Raw genomic sequence first — 20780 nt, 5'->3', positions numbered from 1 at the left:
TTCTAAATCCAAAGCCGGGCCTTGCTTTACGTTAGTTGTCGTTGTCGTTTTGAATAGTGTATAGAGAGCATAATAAGTAGAGAAAAGAGAGTTTGTTCTTCATTGGTATGTATGTATGTATACACAAGAAGCCACTATATATAGGCTAACAAAGTTAATAGACACATAATGACACATGAGAGTTAAGAATGTGAATAGTCACCAAAATAATAATAATAATAACATATTTAAACCATAACCTTTTGTTTTGGATTGAAAAGTAATGTCACAAAACGTGAAGCTTCATGATGTTGTACCAAAAGCTTTAAGAATTGATATATACGTTGACAAATTACTTTTCTTGCCATATTATGAAATGTCGAGTTTACCCTTGCCATGCAATTATGAAATTACTTTTGTGCCCATGACTCCTCTTTTATATATATTATAGATATAGATATATAATATAGATAAAGGAGATATAAGCCACAAAGGATAGAACAGTAAATAGACAAAACATGACGTTTTATAAGCTTGTACAATAAGTTTGAAGAACGAAACAATGTAATGGCAAATTACTTTTTATGCCCTATTATGAAATGACTCTTTTGCCCTTGTCATGTAATTGTGAAATTACCTCCATTGCCCATCATTCCTCCTTTATATATAATATATCTTCCAACTAAAGAACATGCATAATTATAATTATCTAAAGTAGTTTTAGTTTTTAAATCGAAGGGTCAACGAATATTTTGTACCCCTATGACGTAGTTAATAAGAGTGGTGCTGCGGCGGTCTTCATTTAATATGAGCAGGTTGCCCGTGATTAGAATTTTCATTAACAAATAGGGGAAACTATATTTTTTGACCTACTGGATCATGATAACATACGTAGTTTCCTTATCCAAAAGCAGATATCTTCTTTTCAAGGTATTATCACTGACCAACTTTGTTATTTATAAATTATTTTATAACTTTGTTATTTATAAATAAATTATTTTATTTTTCATTTTCATAGATTTTATTTTATCAAGCTCCGTATGTTACTTTTCCAGCAGGAAGTAGCCAAAGAATTGGGTATACCAGCACAACATCAACGTTTATGGCTTTGGGCAAAATGCCAAAATCATACTTACCGTCCAAATCGTCCATTGACTATTTTAGAAGAAGCTAAATCTGTATGTACCTTTAATATTTTTAATTGGTTGGTGATCTTAATATTGCTGAATCTGTTTTTTTATTTTAATTTATGTTTAGGTTGGATATTTGAGAGAGGTATCAAATAAGGATAACAATGCTGAAATTAAGTTGTTTTTGGAGGTAGAAGGACATGTATCATTTATTGATATGGATTCATATGTAAATTATACACCTTCACCTTTTTATTATATGGTAATATTAATAACAATATTTTATTAATTTCACTGATTATTTTATTGATGCAGGATTCACAGCCAGTTTCCTCACCTGCGAAAACTAAGGAGGAGATCCTAGTTTTCTTTAGGCTTTAAAAAAGGAGCTTCGATAACTCTCTCTCTCTCTCATGTACACACACATGTATATATGACACTTATATATGTAAAACTATTTGATTTCTAATTTTTGTTACATTACTGAGTTTCACATAAAACATTATTATCACTTTCATCAACCATATACATCAAATAAAAGTTTGATTTAAAGTAGCATAAACATTAAACATTCTAATTTTTACACAGCATTCCCCGAAATGAGAACCAACAACGATTAGTCCACCCTTCTAAATCCAAAGCCGGGCCTTGCTTTACGTTAGTTGTCGTTGTCGTTTTGAATAGTGTATAGAGAGCATAATAAGTAGAGAAAAGAGAGTTTGTTCTTCATTGGTATGTATGTATGTATACACAAGAAGCCACTATATATAGGCTAACAAAGTTAATAGACACATAATGACACATGCGAGTTAAGAATGTTAATAGTCACCATAATAATAACATATTTAAACCATAACATTTTGTTTTCTAAAGGATTGAAAAGTAATGTCACAAAACGTGAAGCTTCATGATGTTGTACCAAAAGCTTTAAGAATTGATGTATACGTTGACAAATTACTTTTCTTGCCCTATTATGAAATGTCGAGTTTACCCTTGCCATGCAATTATGAAATTACTTTTGTGCTCATGACTCCTCTTTATAATATAGATATAGATATATAATATAGATAAAGGAGATATAAGCCACAAAGGATAGAACAGTAAATAGACAAAACATGACGTTTTATAAGCTTGTACAATAAGTTTGAAGAACGAAACAATGTAATGGCAAATTACTTTTTATGCCCTATTATGAAATGACTCTTTTGCCCTTGTCATGTAATTGTGAAATTACCTCCATTGCCCATCACTCCTCCTTTATATATAATATAGATAATAGTAATAGTAACAATAAATATAATAATAATTACTTTTGTTGTTGAATACATTATTAATAGATTTATGAATTTTAATAGTGATAATAATTATTATTATAATAATTATATGTGTCATGTTAATGATAGTAATTAATACTTACAACATTGTAATAATAATAGTTAAAGAACAACGATCTTAGTATTAATTAAAATGTTGTTAGATAAAAATTTTGTTTTCTCCATCCAACTACACGTTTCCTACAAATACTCACCGCTGATTTTCCGATCAAATTCCGCCACCAATCGCCGTCGTCGATGACTCTCATGACTCCGCCTCCCATTGACGTAACGCCACCAATCTTATTAATTCATTCACACACACTAATTCACACTTATCTACGCACATGCACACGCAATTCATATCTATAACCGTATGTAATTATACACACATATCGATTCAACTTGCTTAATTACTCTGTTTTGATCTGCTAATTAAGTTTCGATCTCGTTATCGGATTGTTTTGAATGTGATTCGTGATCTATAAGTGATACAGCTTCTCGATTTCGCCTTTTACTGTGAAATGCTTCGTTTTAGGGTTTTGAAATTTGATTATTATAAACTGTGAGATAATTGTGTCTAGATCCAATTTGTTTATGTTTATTAGTTTGATATTGTAGCCAGAAGAGGAAGAGATGCTCGTTCCACATTCCGAGTTTCCAACTGCTGAAGGACCTCAACCAATGGATGGTATTAATTGAATTTGTGTTGTTATGTTTTATGCTTCTGTTTGAATTAGTGTTTGTAAGTTCGTATGGTTACTTATTTTGCAAGTAAAATGTTATGGACTTATGGCACTTTTGTTTTGTTAGTTGCACCGGCAGAGGCTACTAATACAGTTGATGCGTCAGTAGTTGATGATCCACCGTCAGCGAGGTTTACATGGACGATAGAAAATTTCTCGAGATTGTCTGGCAAAAAATTGTACTCGGATGCTTTCTTCGTTGGAGGATATAAATGGTATCTTTTGTTTTGATGTAGTTTTAGACTTTAGTTAAGGTATTGCTGTGGTGTTTGTTTATAGTGTTTTGCTGACATGGTGTTTTGGTTTAGGCGTGTGTTGATATTCCCAAAAGGAAACAATGTGGACCATTTGTCAATGTATCTTGATGTTGCTGATTCCACAACATTGCCATATGGTTGGAGCAGGTATGCTCAGTTTAGCCTAGCTGTGGTTAATCAAGTTCACAGCAAATTCACCATGAGAAAAGGTAAACCATTCTTTTGTTTAATTGTAACAAACTAGAATATTGCGTGTTAACAGTATTTAAGTTAGAACACACTTCATGGAATGCATTTATGCAAGAAGTTAAGTATTGTATATAGGAAGCTTTGCAGAGAATTTAATTGTCGGATGATGGTTGATAAATGAAAATCTTCTTAAAATATGACTACATGAGTAAACCACTGTATAGTCTACACACATGGATATATTATTGTCTATGCTGCCAATAAAATTTTAATATCAAGTTGAAGTATCAAGTTGTGTGGTTTTTCCTTTGTATATTTTATTTGATGTCTTTTCCTGTCTCAACAATTAATTTGTCTTCTGGTGGTTATGACATCATATGACAAGCAAACTTATTGGATGGTAGTTAGAAAGAATTTACTTCTTTAAATATTTAACTAGCGCCAAAAGTTCTTTTAGATTATATTGAGCAATATTGGTACCCCTTAATTTCCACAACCCTCCCACCAAAAGATGAAAGAATATTGAATGGAAGATAGGAAGTCAAAGATGACCTCATGCTAGCATGTACACTGCAGGCTATGATGTAAGACCATAGTCACATAATTGCTGGTAAGGCCACGAATTTCGATATGGATCGTTCGTACCAATTCGCGGTACGTTTGCGTTCCCGGTTCGCTCGGGATCACATTTTCGAGCATAAAACTGGCGTTCCAGTTTATTGTTGTTATAGAAGGAGAGTAGATGCGATCGAAGTTTCAGTTTACTTTGTAGATGGCGGCTCTGCTCTAAGAGAATGGTAATATGAAGAAGAAGGAGGTTATAGATAACCTAATTTATAACTGGCCTTTTTAATATTTACCAAGGCCCAATATTTATCTTATAATGTTTTAAGTTTGTAATTTTGAAAGGGAAAGCCGAGCAGTGTAAAATAAAAGTCATGTTTCAAATTATAACAAGTAATTTATTGTTTATTTACTTATTTAACTTAATATGAAAAGATTTTAAACTTTGTATCTTATTTTGTATGTTTAAAATGGTTATTATTTCCTTTAATTTAGCTTATTGTTTATTAATTTCGTTTATACAGCACCAAGTTTAACTGGTACATCGTACCGGAGCGATCCGAAATGAGCCTACACTCCTTCGTACCGAATTTCAGGAACCTAGCGAATTGCGATCCCACTCCACGTTCCCGTACCGGAGCGTACCGCGAACTATGTGACTATTTGTAAGACAGTTTTTTATAATGAATAGGTTGATAAGGAATGGAGAAGTTTCTGCTTCCATCATAGTAGTTAAAGGTGCCACAGGCACGCATGCAGCAAAACCGCTTTGAGTGAAGCAAGAGGCACTGAACCAGGGAAAAAGGGGGCCTGAACCTGGAAAAAAACGGGCCTGAATCGGCAAAAACTTGCCTGAACCCACCAAAAGTAGTTTCAAACGGCTGAACCAGCCTAAACAAGCCAAAATACGGATTTAATCACGATCTTATAATAAGAACAAGAGATCTTTCTCGATCAATCCCCTGCCCCTCATTTTTCAAGAATCAGAAAGATCCTTTCTAGATGAGATTATTCAGGAATACACATCGAATTATGAGATTAAGCTTAGAATTTATGCAGTAGATCCAAAATAAAAGAAGTATTTGTGATTATGCAATTGATTTCAATTTTGGCCAAAAGACAAGGGTACATGCACCAGACATCATGCGGTGACGTTGATAGCCGAAAGACAAGGGTACATGCACCAATCGGTCGATGTCCCGATGGTTGAGTGTTATGTGCCTTATGTCCAAGGCTTGATGCAAAACTACTATCGAGCCGGTGGTCTCACCGGAAGCAGCCTCTCTATTCTTACGGGGTAGAGGTAAGGCTGTCTACATCTTACACTCCTCAGACCCTACCATAACTTTGCTATTGGTGGGATTTATTGAGTACGATGATGATGATGATAATAATAACTAATAAAAATTGGCCTTCTAGATAAGCTTCACGGAATGGCTATAAGTTAACCCTTGTAAAGGGTTAGTGATAAATCTTGTTAATAAAACGGGTCCAATAGACAGTCCGTCTATTCCTAATTTCCCATGGAAATTAAAAAAATTGTCTAAATCAGTAGAAACCAAGTATAAAACAGCTAAACGGTGACCTGGACTGGACATGTGTTTTGCACTCTTGCTTGTCTCAGGCATGCGCTTGTTAAGCGATTTGTGTCTAGGTGACAGACTCACCATTTGCGCTTTGAGCCCGCCTTTAACCTTATATAAACATGGAACTTTCTTTCAGTTATACTCCTTATCTTAGCCCACAAAATTGGTCATTTTAACCAATGTGATGGGTCTGAATAAGGGGTTTAGATGAAATAAGGTTCCGTGTTTATTTAAGGTGGTTGTTCTCAAGATTTTTGTACGATGAGTTGAGCCTCTAAATTGTCTACTTAATATCTTGATATTATTTGTGAGGCTGCAATACTTTTGGAATCTCGGTAACTAGATTTTTATCTGTTTTATTATTGAAGGTATCTGGGACAAATAAGTAAATTTTGTATTAGAGAATTCAGATTTTCTTTTATATCAAAGTAGTTTTCCCATGAGAAAGGCTTGGGAAGAGTGAAGGAACTTTATAGTTAACTTTCTTTTGTTTTTTAAATTGGCATGTGGGAAGAATTTATAAATACCGTGATGAGAAACGAATGCAAATTAGCTTTACAAGTAGTTAGTGGCGAGCATGGGCCAGTTCGATCATTTGCTAAACCATCTGTTTGTCAATGGGTTCAGTTTTTTTGTTATTTCGGTTATGCTTCTGTTATTTGATTTTGTGCTTACTTTTAAGTAGTAACAGTAATTGTTTGTTGTATTTTTGTTGGTTTCAACTTTAGGCATAGATTATCGAAGTCTGTTTTGTGTTAAAAATTTCATGATGGGACATAGAGGGCATATAACGATATTAGTGTATTCGATGTAAAGGATGATACTATGATAGGATGTCCACCGTGTGGTGCGTGTATTGTGTTTGAATGTTTATGTCCTGTGTATTGTGTGTTTGACAATGAAAAACATTGTTACCTAATACATTTTTATTATTTTAACAAGGTAGTCTTAGTGGTTAACACATGCATGTATGAAGTATCCTGTTGTAAATTCGGAAAACAAAGTCATGATAATTATGACTCTTTACACTTGCAGATACCCAACATCAGTTTAATGCACGAGAAAGTGATTGGGGTTTTACATCATTTATGCTTCTTAGTGAGCTATATGAACCCAGTAGAGGCTATCTTCTGAATGATACTTGTATAATTGAAGCTGATGTGGCAGTCCGTAAGGTTGTTGATTACTGGTCACATGATTCAAAAAAAGAAACTGATTATGTTGGGCTTAAAAATCAAGGTGCTACTTGCTATATGAATTCTCTACTCCAGACATTGTACCACATCCCGTATTTTAGAAAGGTTGGTAGTTATATTGATTATTTGAGACTTTTAAGTCTTACTGATAACAAATGGTGGTCATTTTGTCCCATTTACACGTGAACTGGTCAGTTAAGTTGTATTTTGTCTCTTTACAAGTCAGACAGGTTAAATATTAAGAAGGGATCAAAGTTTAAAGGGTTAGAGGTCACACAAAATGTATTCAAAATGCAGTTTTATTTCAAAATTTAGACATCTTTTTTCTTTTATTTTTTTTATTACTGATTAGGAGGCGGAATGGGGTACTAAATAAAGTTCTGATTTGATTTCTGTAGTCTGTAGTGAGGATTTAAATATTTAGATTTGAATTATTCTTACAATAGAATAGGTAAGTATGGTTTATGCTGTCATTGTAATCATACACAAGCGGTTACTTATATTTGTGTTTTGAACCAGGCTGTGTATCATATGCCAACAACTGAGAATGATATGCCATCGGGGAGCATCCCGTTGGCTTTACAGAGTTTATTTTATAAGCTTCAGTATAGTGACACCAGTGTAGCCACAAAAGAGTTGACCAAGTCTTTTGGTTGGGATACCTATGATTCTTTTATGCAGCATGATGTTCAAGAACTCAATAGGGTTCTTTGTGAGAAGCTTGAAGACAAAATGAAGGTATATGATTTTTAATCTAAAGTTTAATATCTTTACTGATTATGTACCCTTAATTGTGGTTTAATTGTGAAGGGAACTGTTGTAGAGGGAACAATTCAACAACTGTTTGAAGGACACCATATGAACTATATTGAATGCATAAATGTCGACTACAAATCAACAAGGAAGGAATCTTTTTACGGTACAAGTCTTTGATTAACAGTTACAGTTTAACTATAATCTCTATAGGTGGAAAAACAGGTTGTCTGATGGGTCAAAACATGTACTTTTTATATGCCAGTCAATATGGATAAAAGAGTAGTGTATAGACCATTGTATACTTGGGAACATGTAATTCACTCTTGCCCAATAAAGTCTAAATTATATGTTCTAAAAAGGGTAACCTTGGCATAAGCACACTACCTTTTTATAGTTTTTTGTATGGATATTACATTTTTATTGGGAAAAAGGGAAGTAAGTTCTCTTAGGTAAATATTGACCAAGAGTACATTATCCTTTCATTTAATTTTCCAAATTAGATACGATATATTAAACTATATCATCAATGTTATAACTCTTTTAAATAAGATGATTTAGGATGTTCTAGCTTCTAAGCATTTGATGCATGTCAGTCTTAACTACTTTTTGCATTATAGCTATTGGACTCAACAACCGGAACTGCCACGTTTTCATAAATTGAGTTGAAAAGGCCACTTGTAATAATATCTAGTTTTTTTGCTGAATTTTGTATGTCGTGTTAGACCTTCAACTTGATGTCAAAGGCTGTCGTGACGTCTATGCGTCCTTTGACAAGTATGTGGAAGTGGAACGACTTGAAGGTGATAACAAGTATCATGCTGAACAATATGGGTTGCAGGTTGGATATTTTCTCTGAATTTTAGTTAATTTTTATTTGAGGTCAGGTTTCAATTTTGGTGAAAGGGTAGGTTAAAGTAGTCATGGGTTAAGATTTGACCATGCGAATGTTAAGTCACTTGATAAAAAACAAAACATAGACTTTTATCATAGAGCTTCCATAATGGAAAAAAACTGAGACGAGTGCTTGTTTTATGATAAATGTGACACAACTCTAAAAGCTTGATTACAAAAAGTATATTGTTAAAAAGTAATATTTATGTAAAACAGTTTTGGCATCATCTTCTAATTTAAGTTGGTATATTGTTTACTTTTGTTCAGTATGATGCACCATGTGTTTGCTTTCTCACAAAATAATCATGTAAATATGTACTTTCAGGATGCGAAGAAGGGTGTCTTGTTCATTGATTTCCCCCCTGTTCTACAGCTTCAACTAAAACGTTTTGAATATGATTTCATGCGAGATACAATGGTGAAGGTCAGTTAAAATTAATCTGCAGAATAGCTATTTTATTTTGCATTCATTTATACCTCTACATTGTTAAGAATCATTGTTTAGTAGTTCTTTTTGTTCAGGATATATTGTTATTAAAAGGCTCGGCCTTTGTTTCTATTTTTTTACTTTTTTACTTTTCACTCATTGAAAAAAAAATTGATATTTTTGTTTACAATGATAATTGTTGATACAAAAAAGCTACTAGGCAAAACAATCTCATCAGATTCTTTTTATTAAATTTGACAGATAAATGATCGATATGAATTTCCGTTGCAACTTGATCTTGATAGAGAAAATGGGAAATATTTATCACCCCAGGCAGACAGAAGCGTTCGCAATCTTTATACTCTTCACAGGTATTACATTTCATGTCATATTCTTTGTTTATACATGTATAAAGAAATAATTAATCTATTTATGATAATTGCATTATTACATATTTAAAAAACACTGTGTCAGTTCATCATATTTGGGGTACGATATGCCTCGAAGGATATCCGATATCAACATTTACTTTTTTTACAAGATTTTCCCTAAGTTTTGTCGACAGTAACAGCTTATTTTGTCTACAATTATATAAAAAATCATTACAAGCTGTAAGCATAAAAACTTAAAATACCAAAATGGACCTTTTTTTGGTCTTGGGTTTTAGGACAGGCAGTAGGGTTTTAGAAAAGAGGGGGGGGGGGGTAAAACTTTGGTGTTTTTTTTTTTACTTTGTTCTACAATGGGATTCACTATTTTACCAGATGTAAAGCAAATTAACCAAGAAAATGACAATGATGTTCAATTTAGTGATTGAATCGAAAGTTTACATGGTGTAAAGTTGAGTGTGAAGCACTCAACTTTTACAGCAGAGTAACCTTCCAAGTCAATCCCTGAGCTAAATCCATTGTCTATACTTTGTAAATTAATTTGTTTTACCTTTGATAAAATTGAGGGTACCATGGTAGAACAGAGTAAAAAACAGCTGGTGCTAAGGTTTTAACACCCCCCCCCCCCTCCAAAAAAAAAAAAACCTACTACTATAAAACCCGAGACAGTTTCTATGCTTTTTTGATATAATTGTAGACAAAATAAACTGTTACCGTCTACAAAACTTGTTGAAAATGGAAATGCTGACATCCGATCTCCTTCGGGGCATATCACATCCCTAATATAATGAATTGATACAGTTTTAAAATAAGTAATTATCATGAATAGATTAATTATTTCTTTTTTAAATAACTTGGTCAGGGTAATGAAATATTTATCGCCCCTCAGTCAGTTGCATCTATATTTTTTGCATTCTTTAGTTATTCATTCATCTCCTTTCCCAAACTTGACCCTCAAACATGCAGAATATATCCTAATCCTAATATACATAGGATCATTAGTCTATATCTAAAATAAATCCTATACTTGTAGGTAACCTGTTCCCAGTTCTATTGATGATTAAGTAGTTTCCTAACCAAAAGTTTAAAACCTATCTAATAATTGAATTAGTAGCTTCATTATTATTAACACTCCGAGTCCTATCGCAGATAAAACTCTGTTTTTTCAACACTGTTTGGCGATAGGGTTTTTTTTTCACATATTGTGGTGGATATTAGTATTTGGTGCTAAGACAGCGTACTTAACAGATTCATTGTTATCTTATGCAGTGTACTAGTTCACAGTGGTGGGGTCCATGGCGGACATTATTATGCCTATATTCGACCAACACTTTCTGATCAATGGTAAACATTATTTCTAATTAGTAAAGGTGGCAAAATGGTTTTCGGGAACTGGTCATTGTTTTGTTCAGTTGGAAACAGGTCGGATGGGTGAAACTGTCATAACACATTTCTTCCGTTTTGTACAATCTTTTAAATAGTTAACGTATTTTATTTTATTGTATAGAAACTTATATTGTTAAAAACATAAATTTGTTTAAGTTAAAACGATTTAGATTATGTTTGACTCGCTTAACATGTTTGACCCGTTTGGCACCTTTTGTGTTTTAACTCCATTAATATATTTTTGTGCGTTATCAAACAAATACAACCCTAATTACCTGTTTTCATACAAACCAGCTGAATATTGGCACTCCGTTAATATATATTTGCGCATTGCCAAACAAATACAACCCTAATTACCTGTATTCGTACAAACCAGCTGAATATCTGCATATATTTTTTAAAAATTTTCTGTTTCTGCAATTCGCTCACGAACTATTATAGGCGTTGAGGTTCTTAGTTATGCATTCACTGAAGTGAGTTTGTTATAGGCTGAAATTTGATGATGAGCGGGTAACTAAAGAAGACATGAAGAGAGCGTTGGATGAGCAATATGGGGGTGAAGAAGAGGTAAAATCGAATTCTACATCAAAGTTATTTTTTATCCATCTTATATTTTCCGTTACGATAGATTTTGCTGAAAGTTTGATTGTTTATCTTAAATTTGGTTATGACACGCTTGACTAAATCTTAATTTGATGGTTACTTGTAAAGTGTTTTTGGAATAAGTCCAAAGTCAAAGAGGCTAAACATAGTTATCAAATGCATTAGGCGCACTTAAGGTGCATAGGCCTCTCTGAGGGCCTAGGCACTAGGCGCAAAAGAAGCTTGGGCCTAAAAAAGGCGGACTTAAATAAAAAAAACAAAAGCAAAATTTGTAATGGAAAATATCACTTTTTTTAAATATCATATATTTCAAAACCATAATTCTCAACATAAATTACCAAAATCATCTAAACACCCAAAGCAAGTACCAAAATGATCGATCTCTTGTTAGTCATGAAAAACTCCCAATAATCTGCCATAATAGTGAAAGTTAGTGATGTGATTAATTGTTTATTGTAAGTATTTATTCAGTAGAAGAATTTTGAAATGTTAATTGTAGCCATGATAATTAATGTTACTGATGTGATCAAATGAGAGAAATTATTATTTATTTTAACTACTTTGTTCTTGGCTTCTTGCTTTGTGATATTGAAAACCAGAGATCGATCATTTTATTAACATGTTAAGTGATAAATCAAAAAACAAATCAAATAAAATCAAGCTAAATAAAACTAGCAGCTGCCGACTAATTGCCTAAAATTGCGCCTGCTTTATGGAAAGCGCTGCAAGGGCGCTTCTACTGAAAAAAGCGGCTAGGCGCAAAAAAGCAACGTTTTTAATAACTACTGGCTAAAGTCAACTTGGAATGGAGCCATGGTTTCAAATTATTTCTGACTACTTTTTATTTTTGTGGAACAGTTACCTCTAGCAAATCCTGGGTTCAATAACTCCCCCTTTAAATTTACAAAGTATTCAAATGCATACATGCTTGTGTATATACGTGAAAGTGACAAAGAGAAAATAATCTGTAATGTGGATGAGAAGGACGTGGCAGAGCACCTGAGGGTAAGATCGTCAATTTATATGTAAAGTTTGTTATGAATGGGCTGATTTCTTAATTGGTTCAGATAGTTTAATATTTGTAACCTAAAGTGGAACTTCTAAGATCTTGTTATTAGTGTAATAACTAAGATTTTGTGATCATATTTAACTCATTTTCTATTTACTACAGATTAGATTGAAGAAAGAACAAGAAGAAAAGGAGCAAAAAAGGAAGGAGAAAGCAGAGGCACATTTATATACTATCATAAAGGTTACAGCTTTGCATGACCGATTTAGAAAAACAAGTTTTATTTATTACTTTTTGTAAATCAGTAATTTAATGTGAGCAGGTTGCCCGTGATGAGAATTTTCATGAACAAATAGGGAAAAATATATTTTTTGACCTAGTGGATCATGATAAAGTTCGTAGTTTCCGTATCCAAAAGCAGATCTCTTTTGCTCTTTTCAAGGTATTATTACTGACCAACTTTCTTATGTATAGATTATTATATTTTTCATTTTTCATAAGATTTTATTATATCAAGCTCCATATGTTACTTTTTCAGGAGGAAGTAGCCAAAGAATTGGGTATACCAGTACAACATCAACGTTTCTGGCTTTGGGCAAAACGCCAAAATCATACTTACCGTCCAAATCGTCCATTGACTCTTTTAGAAGAAGCTCAATCTGTATGTACTTTTGATATTTTTAATTGCTTGGTGATCCTTAATATTGCTGAATCTGATTTGTTTTTTAAATTTATGTTTAGGTTGGACATTTGAGAGAGGTATCAAATAAGGCTAACAATGCTGAGCTTAAGTTGTTTTTGGAGGTAGAAATGGGACAGGTATTATTCATTGATATGGATTTATATATAAATACACCTTCACCTCTTTATTATATGATAATATTAAAACAAATATTTTATTAATTTCGCTGATTGTTTTATTGATGTAGGATTCACAGCCAGTTCCCCCACCTGTGAAAACTAAGGAGGAGATCCTACTTTTCTTTAAGCTTTATGACCCTTTAAAAGAGGAGCTTCGGTAGCTGCCTCCCTCTCCCTCCCTCCCTCTCTCTCTCTCTCTCTCTTATAAGTACAACTATTTGATTTCTAATTTTTTTTAACATCCTACCAGTTTTGCCTTTGCTTTAGTTAATCCATGATTCTAATCAGTAATCCCCAATCCTGCCCGGCTCTCCAATTCTCATTTTCTTCAACAATACATATTGCATGTTATAAAAGTTTAGTTTTGTTTTAAGGATATACATATTTAGTTTTTGTTTTTCTTTTGCAAATATGTTCATATGTTATTTTATCTAATCTTTTATAAGTCAAAGATCTTACAGTTTTCTCTCGGTGTACTCACTTTTATCACTCCTATAAATCTTACATGTCTATAGTTTTCTTTTATTTTTGTTGGACAAATTTTCATATATAGTCTTTTTTTTCTTTTCTTTTTGGTAAAGATGGCAAAAGATGTTCACATCTATTTTTTCTAATCTTCCACAAATATAAACATACAGAAATGTTTTATTTGGTGAGAACTGAGAGGGGAAAAAATAGACACGGGTGGAATTGGTGAAATGAAAAAGATTGGAATTAATTTAAATTGTAAGTAGTATTGTAAATGGAAATTTAGAATAACTAAAGACTCTTTATATGTGCCCATAAGGGCTCATTTTAGTGATATTTTACATTATTTTTCTATTTCAGCTATGTTGGACGGCTCTTTGTGAAGGGTACAGGAAAGCCTACAGAAATACTGCCAAAGTTAAATGAGCTTGCTGGGTTTGCACCTGATGAAGAAATAAAACTGTTTGAGGTCAATCTTTTTGACTGTTTATTTTGATATGATTTTATGCTATATACTATTAATCATTTTAACTGTTTTCTAAATTGCCCTCTTTTTCTTTCAGGAAATCAAGTTTGAACCTAATGTTATGTGTGAACATGTTGATAAAAAGCTCACATTCCGGGCTAGTCAGGTATGTTTCTGCACCTTTATAGCAGTTTCTTCTTTTGGCCAACTGTTACAAAATTGACCAGCATTTTTGTTTTGGTTTATGTTTTATTAGCTTGAAGATGGAGACATTATTTGCTTTCAGAAACCTCTTCAAGCTGGAACTGTAAAATGTCGTTACCCCGATGTTCCATCTTTTCTGGAATATGTTCATAATCGTCAGGTTTACTGTGAAACCTTTTTTCATTAATTTATTTTTTATCAGTTCATGAAGTTTCATGGTTATCATAAGTTTGTTAGTGAAGGGTTTCTATAAGAAGGCGTAAGACTAATTTCATACGCATCCTTACGAATTTCATGATCATATTTATACTTTTTAAACATTAAAAATGACACGTTTACTTACACTTTCTATAAATAATGAAATAAAATCAATTTTTTATAATCGTTTGTTTCATTGATTTTAAAAAGTTGGAAAACAAGCATGAATCATCACAGGGCATACTGTTCTCATTGTTCATTTAGTGAACTGTATGCATTTTTAAACTTTTAATTAAATGAGCCAGTTTTATCATTTTAACATATTGATATTATTACTATATGGCATAGGTTGTGCGGTTTCGTTCACTGGAGAAACCCAAGGAGGATGAGTTCTCATTGGAATTGTGAGTTTCCTGAAGATTTGCTCTTATTTATTTAACCAAAATGAATATTTTTTTATCTTGCACTTTTTATTTTGAATTTCAGGTCAAAACTCAACAATTATGATGATGTTGTCGAAAGGGTTGCGTCCCATTTGATGTTAGATGATCCATCTAAAATCAGGCTTACATCTCATAATTGTTATTCCCAACAACCCAAACCTCAACCAATCAAGTACCGAGGAGTGGAACATCTGTCCGACATGCTGGCCCACTACAATCAGGTTATTTTGTAATTTTTATCTTCGCATAAACGAGCCAAGCCACTCATGAGATTGGCTCGCTAGAAAGTTTTGGACAATTTTTGGGTCATCAAAAAACAAGCCATACCAAAAATCACTAGTTTGACTTTGACTTGAACATGTGATTTCCCATCACACAAATTTTGTCACTTAGGATTACTTTTATTACATTTACAATTTTTTATATTTGTTTAATAATGATGGCTTTTTATGCAGACTTCTGACATTTTGTATTATGAGGTACTTGATATTCCTCTTCCTGAACTGCAAGGTTTGAAAACCTTAAAGGTTGCTTTTCATCATGCAACAAAAGATGAAGTAAGTGCTGGCTTATCCTTTTAACTTGTTTTTTATTTTTATGTTTAAATCTCTCATTTTTCTTGATATTTTTTGTTTGACCATTGGTAGGTAGTCATACACACCATTAGATTGCCAAAACAAAGCACTGTGGGTGATGTGATTAATGACCTAAAGACAAAGGTAAGTCTACCAACTTTGTTTGACCCATTAGAGATGCAAAATAACAAGATTCAACCCATAAATAAGTAAACGGGTTGAAATTGCCACGCCCTCTTTAGTTGACTGGCCAATGTATCATGGAACAGGTGGAGTTGTCTCACCAAGATGCAGAGCTTCGTTTGCTTGAGGTTTTTTACCACAAGATTTACAAGGTATTTGAAATTTGATATTTGAATATTCTTTTACGTTTATAAATTTGTTGACTTTGACTTTTAATTACTTTGATCTTGTTTCTCAAATTCTATTTATTTTCAGATTTTCCCTCTAAATGAAAAAATTGAGAACATCAACGATCAGTACTGGACTTTACGGGCTGAGGAGGTTTGCTCTAAATGCTTTTATGTTTCGTGCCAACCTTTTGTTTTTTATCCTTTTTTTCAATGCTATTTTGTTATTTACAGATTCCAGAAGAGGAAAAGGACTTAGGTCCTCAGGATCGCCTAATTAATGTTTATCATTTTACTAAAGACTCGTCTCAGAACCAGGCAGTAAGCACTTATGGTTTTAGTGGCACATGCGTGACCGTATGATACACACACACACACGCGTATATATACAATTCATTTTAGCAAATTTAAAATGCAAGATAATGGTTGAAATGCAATGTTGATTCGTCTCTTCTAATATTCTAAACGTAACCTACATATGTGTGTATTTACCAGGAATATATCTTGTGTGTAGGACTGTAGGTAAACGTTAAAAAAAAACATTTAAGCAAATTAGTTTAGTGATTTTCTTTATGTACATAACATAGACATTTGCATGCAAGAAGTTAAATGATTTAAGTTTGTTTGTGTTCTTGCATTGATTTGGTTTTCTGGAATGAACCTCTTTGTACTCTTAGTCATGTTAACATATACTTAATTTTGAAAATTTTCTATTTTGTATAACAGCAAGTTCAAAACTTTGGGGAACCGTTTTTTCTTGTGATTCGAGAGGGTGAAACATTAGCTGAAGTTAAAGTACGCATCCAGAAAAAATTACAGGTTTCAGATGAGGAATTTTCGAAGGTATGCTTTATCTTTCTACCAGGAATATTCTCTCAAGCTTATACCAAATTATCATTATTATTTGTCTTGTTTTTTTTTTTTTTTTTACTTTCAAACCATAATTTAACAGTGGAAGTTTGCATTTCTCTCTCTTGGTCGTCCTACTTATCTTCAGGATTCTGATGTTGTCTCCACCCGTTTTCAGGTTAACTCTCTTTTGCTTATTTTTGCAATAATCTTGTCAAGACATCTTAATTGTCATTCTACTGTGTGTGTTTATGCCACATGGCATCTGATGTGACACTAAATAGCTGTTTTTCATTTTGGTGCTTGATACATTCTAAAAAATCATTTACAAATATATATATGTTTTTTGGCATGCCTCAATCAATGCCACATCAGCTAGAGGTGAAATATATTTAAATGACAATGATTGCTAAAACGGAACCAATATTAACTTGTAATGGTTTGTGCTAAGTTAGTGTAAATGTAAAATTGTGTTAATAGTTATGTTCACATATATGCATGTAAGAGTATGTATATATTGTATGTGTATGTATTAAGTGGGCGTGTTTGGTTGCAGAGAAGAGATGTTTATGGTGCCTGGGAACAGTACCTAGGAGTGGAACATGCTGACAATACACCTAAACGCTCATATGCTGCAAATCAGGTACATTATATTGCCATACCATAATCATGTTTTCAATTTGTCAAACAATCAATCCCAGAAGTTGATGGTTGTGTTAAGTTAACTTTTCATTTTTTAAATTGACCAAGATACCCTTAGGTTAAAAATGGATAACAAAATTAAAATAGATGGTACCCAATGCATATATGACGTTAACTATTTAGTATTTACAAAAAGAAAGAATGTTTTAACCAGAGTATTTCCGTTCAACCCAACCTGACTCATATGCTTTGACTTGTAATCGGAATAAACACATCATATAGAAGCGACTCAACGGTTGCTGTCTATTAATTTATTATATCATTTGGTTTATGCAGAACCGCCACACATTTGAGAAACCAGTTAGAATCTACAACTAGCTACAAGCATAAGGTGTAAGGACATTTTGGGAAACATAATTATGGTTGTGGTAGATGTGGTTTGTGTAGCATCCCTCTATGGGGTGATGTAGTTGTAGATGATTGTATCTTATTAGAGAGTATTTATCATGCATAAGATTTTGGAGATTGGGATGTATAGATAGGTATAGATGTGTCTCATGTGTTGTGTGTTCTTCAACTTCAAATTTTAAAACCTTTTTTGTTTTTGTTTTAATATTTAACAGATGATTGTCTTCTTGTGATTTCATTATAAGTTATATAGTGATTTATTTGTGGCTATCTATTATTGTCCACATACATGTGATAAAGCATCTTCATACCCAAAATGTGTTTATTCCTTGATACAGTACAAAATCACATGTTTCATAAAATAGTGTGTATCTGAAGTTTACATTTAAGTGTCAATTCAAATAAATGTTCACATGATGCATTGCATCTTAATTCACGTAAGTATATCTTTGGTACAAACCATTTTACATGTACAAAAATTGTATTTAAAGACATTCGTTAATAGAAACATATTTTAATAATGCATGCCCAGTTATGTGAGTTTATAATGTGATATGACGTATCAGAACTAACAAAATTTAATAAGGTCTTTGCTAAATGATAAAGTCATTCTTCACTCATCACTTGTCATTATATCTTGTCGGTACCCATGCGATCTTAAATTATAAATCAGTATATTTGTTTATCTTTGAATACGAAATGTGATTTCATGTGAAAATTTGATTAAGAACCATTTCACTATGTCATTATAATCACATATACTTGTTATGTGTATAGTACCTCGGATTGTAGTTTACTAATACCACAATACATCCAAAAATGATTCTAAATGACTAAAATATGGTTAATAATAGCCAAAAATAAAAGTAACTATCTAATAATTATGTATTGATGTAATATCATTACTGTATTTTGTTAGTGTGGCAATATCACTTTTATATTATACACTCGTACTTGTTTTAATGGTGTTAAATATATTATTTTTTTGTCGAATTAATGTACACAAATAAAAAAAGAAAAAAAATACTACCTAATCACGTCCAATACAAGAAATGCTCAAACAATATATATTTTCGTTTTAAAAGTATGATTAAAAGATAAAGTCAAGCGGGCTAACCAAGATAAATACATCGTTTTCATAAGAAACTAAAGCATCATTAAATACTATATGAGTAAATACTATATGATGTAGGGTAAAGTTTAAATATAAAGGATAATAAAAATGAGAATGGTGAGAATGAATCTAGTCTATTGATCTTAGATTTGAATAGTTGAGATTAATTTAATAAATAAAAATTGATGGAAATGGCATGAAGATAATAACCCACGTTTGTTGACTTTCTCTCTCCACATGCAAGGCACATGTCAATTCCCCAATCATTTTAAAATGTCCATAACATTTTCATACGACATTATTTTTTTAAAAACAATTCTCCATAATAATAAGCGTTTTTTTATCTTTAATATGAGTATCATATTGTTATATAAAAATAAAAAAAATTAATGGGTTTTTTAATTTTGTTTTTTTGTTGTTCATTGTGTCATTGTGTAATATGTTGTTTCCATTGTGCTTTACGTTTCAAGTCATTGTGTTATATATATTCACCATTGTGTCTTACGTTTTAGGCCATTGTGTTATACGTATTCACTATTGTGTCTTACGTTTTAGGTTATTGTGTTATACGTATTCACCATTGTGTTTTACGTTTCAAGTTATTGTGTAACATGTATTAATCATTGTGTTTTATGCATTAGATAATTTGTTGTTATTTTATCATTATTTTTACATATTGTTATTACATAAGGGTGTTATTAGTATTTAAAAAAACATAATGATGAGTTGAAAGACACAATGACGAAAAAACACAATGACGAAAAAAGACACAATGATAAGCGAAAAGACACGATGACGAAAAAATACATAATGGTGTGCGAAAAGACACAATGACGAAAAAAGACACAATGGCGAAAAAAGACACAATGGTGTGCGAAAAGACACAATGACGAAAAAAGACACAATGGTGTGCGGAAAGACACAATGACGAAAAAAGACACAATGATAAGCGAAAAGACACAATGACGTGATTTTTGTTTTAAATTTTATATAACAAAAATTATACTCATATTAAAGATAAAAAACGCTTGTTATTATGATGATTTTTTTTTAAATATCATATGAAAAAGTTATAAACGTTCTAAAATGATAGGGGTATTAACATGTGTCTTGCATGTGGAGAGAGAAAATGCATACAATTACCTCTATACCCTTTTCCTTTTGGTCAACACTTGACATATGTCAATTATTTATGGCTTCTCACACTTGTCATTTTTGTTACCCTTTGTAGAATAACTTGACCCTGATGTAATCTTAAATAAAATAATATATAAAATATTCATTATCATACATAAGCACTTATGCAATAAAATTATTTAAGTTACCAAGCCTATCCGTATTTGAGAAACAAGTCAAGTTTTATAACTCACTAGGATATGTACATGTGAGTGGTGTAGCCTTTTAAACATATTGGAATTAATTAATTTAGACTATTCTTTATTTATATGTGACTTACGGTACAAGGAAGGAGTCTTGGAGTGCATATAAAGTTAACTGGATAGTTATAGACAATTATAAAGTTTGGATTAATTATGTTATTGTTTTTATTAGTCCTAGTTATAGTCTAAATGAGTTTATACTTAACTATATATATCGAGTCATTATAAGTGTTGTAATCAAGTTTTAAGCTATTTTATTAGTTAATAATAACAAATTTGATTTTGGTTTCAACTTTCAACCACCGTAAACCTATATATACACACACACAGGCTGCAGTGTTACTTAAATATTATTCCATCTAGTTAGCTAGCTATATATTTCACGAGAAACCAAAATTATAT

At 32.1% G+C, this 20780-nt stretch overlaps 1 pseudogene across 1 annotated transcript; it reads left to right on the top strand.

The window, feature by feature from the left end:
- The first annotated feature begins 2649 nt into the window (after nucleotides 1-2649).
- On the top strand, nucleotides 2650-18146 carry LOC143546650 (ubiquitin C-terminal hydrolase 12-like; annotated as a pseudogene). Its single transcript, XR_013137626.1, has 31 exons — nucleotides 2650-2710; nucleotides 3044-3113; nucleotides 3236-3383; nucleotides 3477-3634; nucleotides 6800-7065; nucleotides 7480-7698; nucleotides 7771-7879; nucleotides 8439-8554; nucleotides 8933-9031; nucleotides 9296-9405; nucleotides 10693-10767; nucleotides 11298-11376; nucleotides 12271-12417; nucleotides 12584-12664; nucleotides 12744-12863; nucleotides 12960-13082; nucleotides 13163-13240; nucleotides 13351-13439; nucleotides 14111-14382; nucleotides 14473-14580; nucleotides 14967-15022; nucleotides 15105-15282; nucleotides 15517-15618; nucleotides 15709-15780; nucleotides 15906-15971; nucleotides 16075-16140; nucleotides 16221-16307; nucleotides 16713-16829; nucleotides 16939-17013; nucleotides 17392-17478; nucleotides 17814-18146. The product of XR_013137626.1 is annotated as a ubiquitin C-terminal hydrolase 12-like (transcript).
- Nucleotides 18147-20780: the final 2634 nt, after the last annotated feature.

Source organism: Bidens hawaiensis, unplaced genomic scaffold, assembly GCF_021521415.1.
Source record: "Bidens hawaiensis isolate Kalapana, Puna unplaced genomic scaffold, B.hawaiensis_p1.1 tig00014406_1, whole genome shotgun sequence".
Classification (NCBI taxonomy): domain Eukaryota; kingdom Viridiplantae; phylum Streptophyta; class Magnoliopsida; order Asterales; family Asteraceae; genus Bidens; species Bidens hawaiensis.
This window is presented reverse-complemented; position numbering and strand designations above follow the sequence as displayed.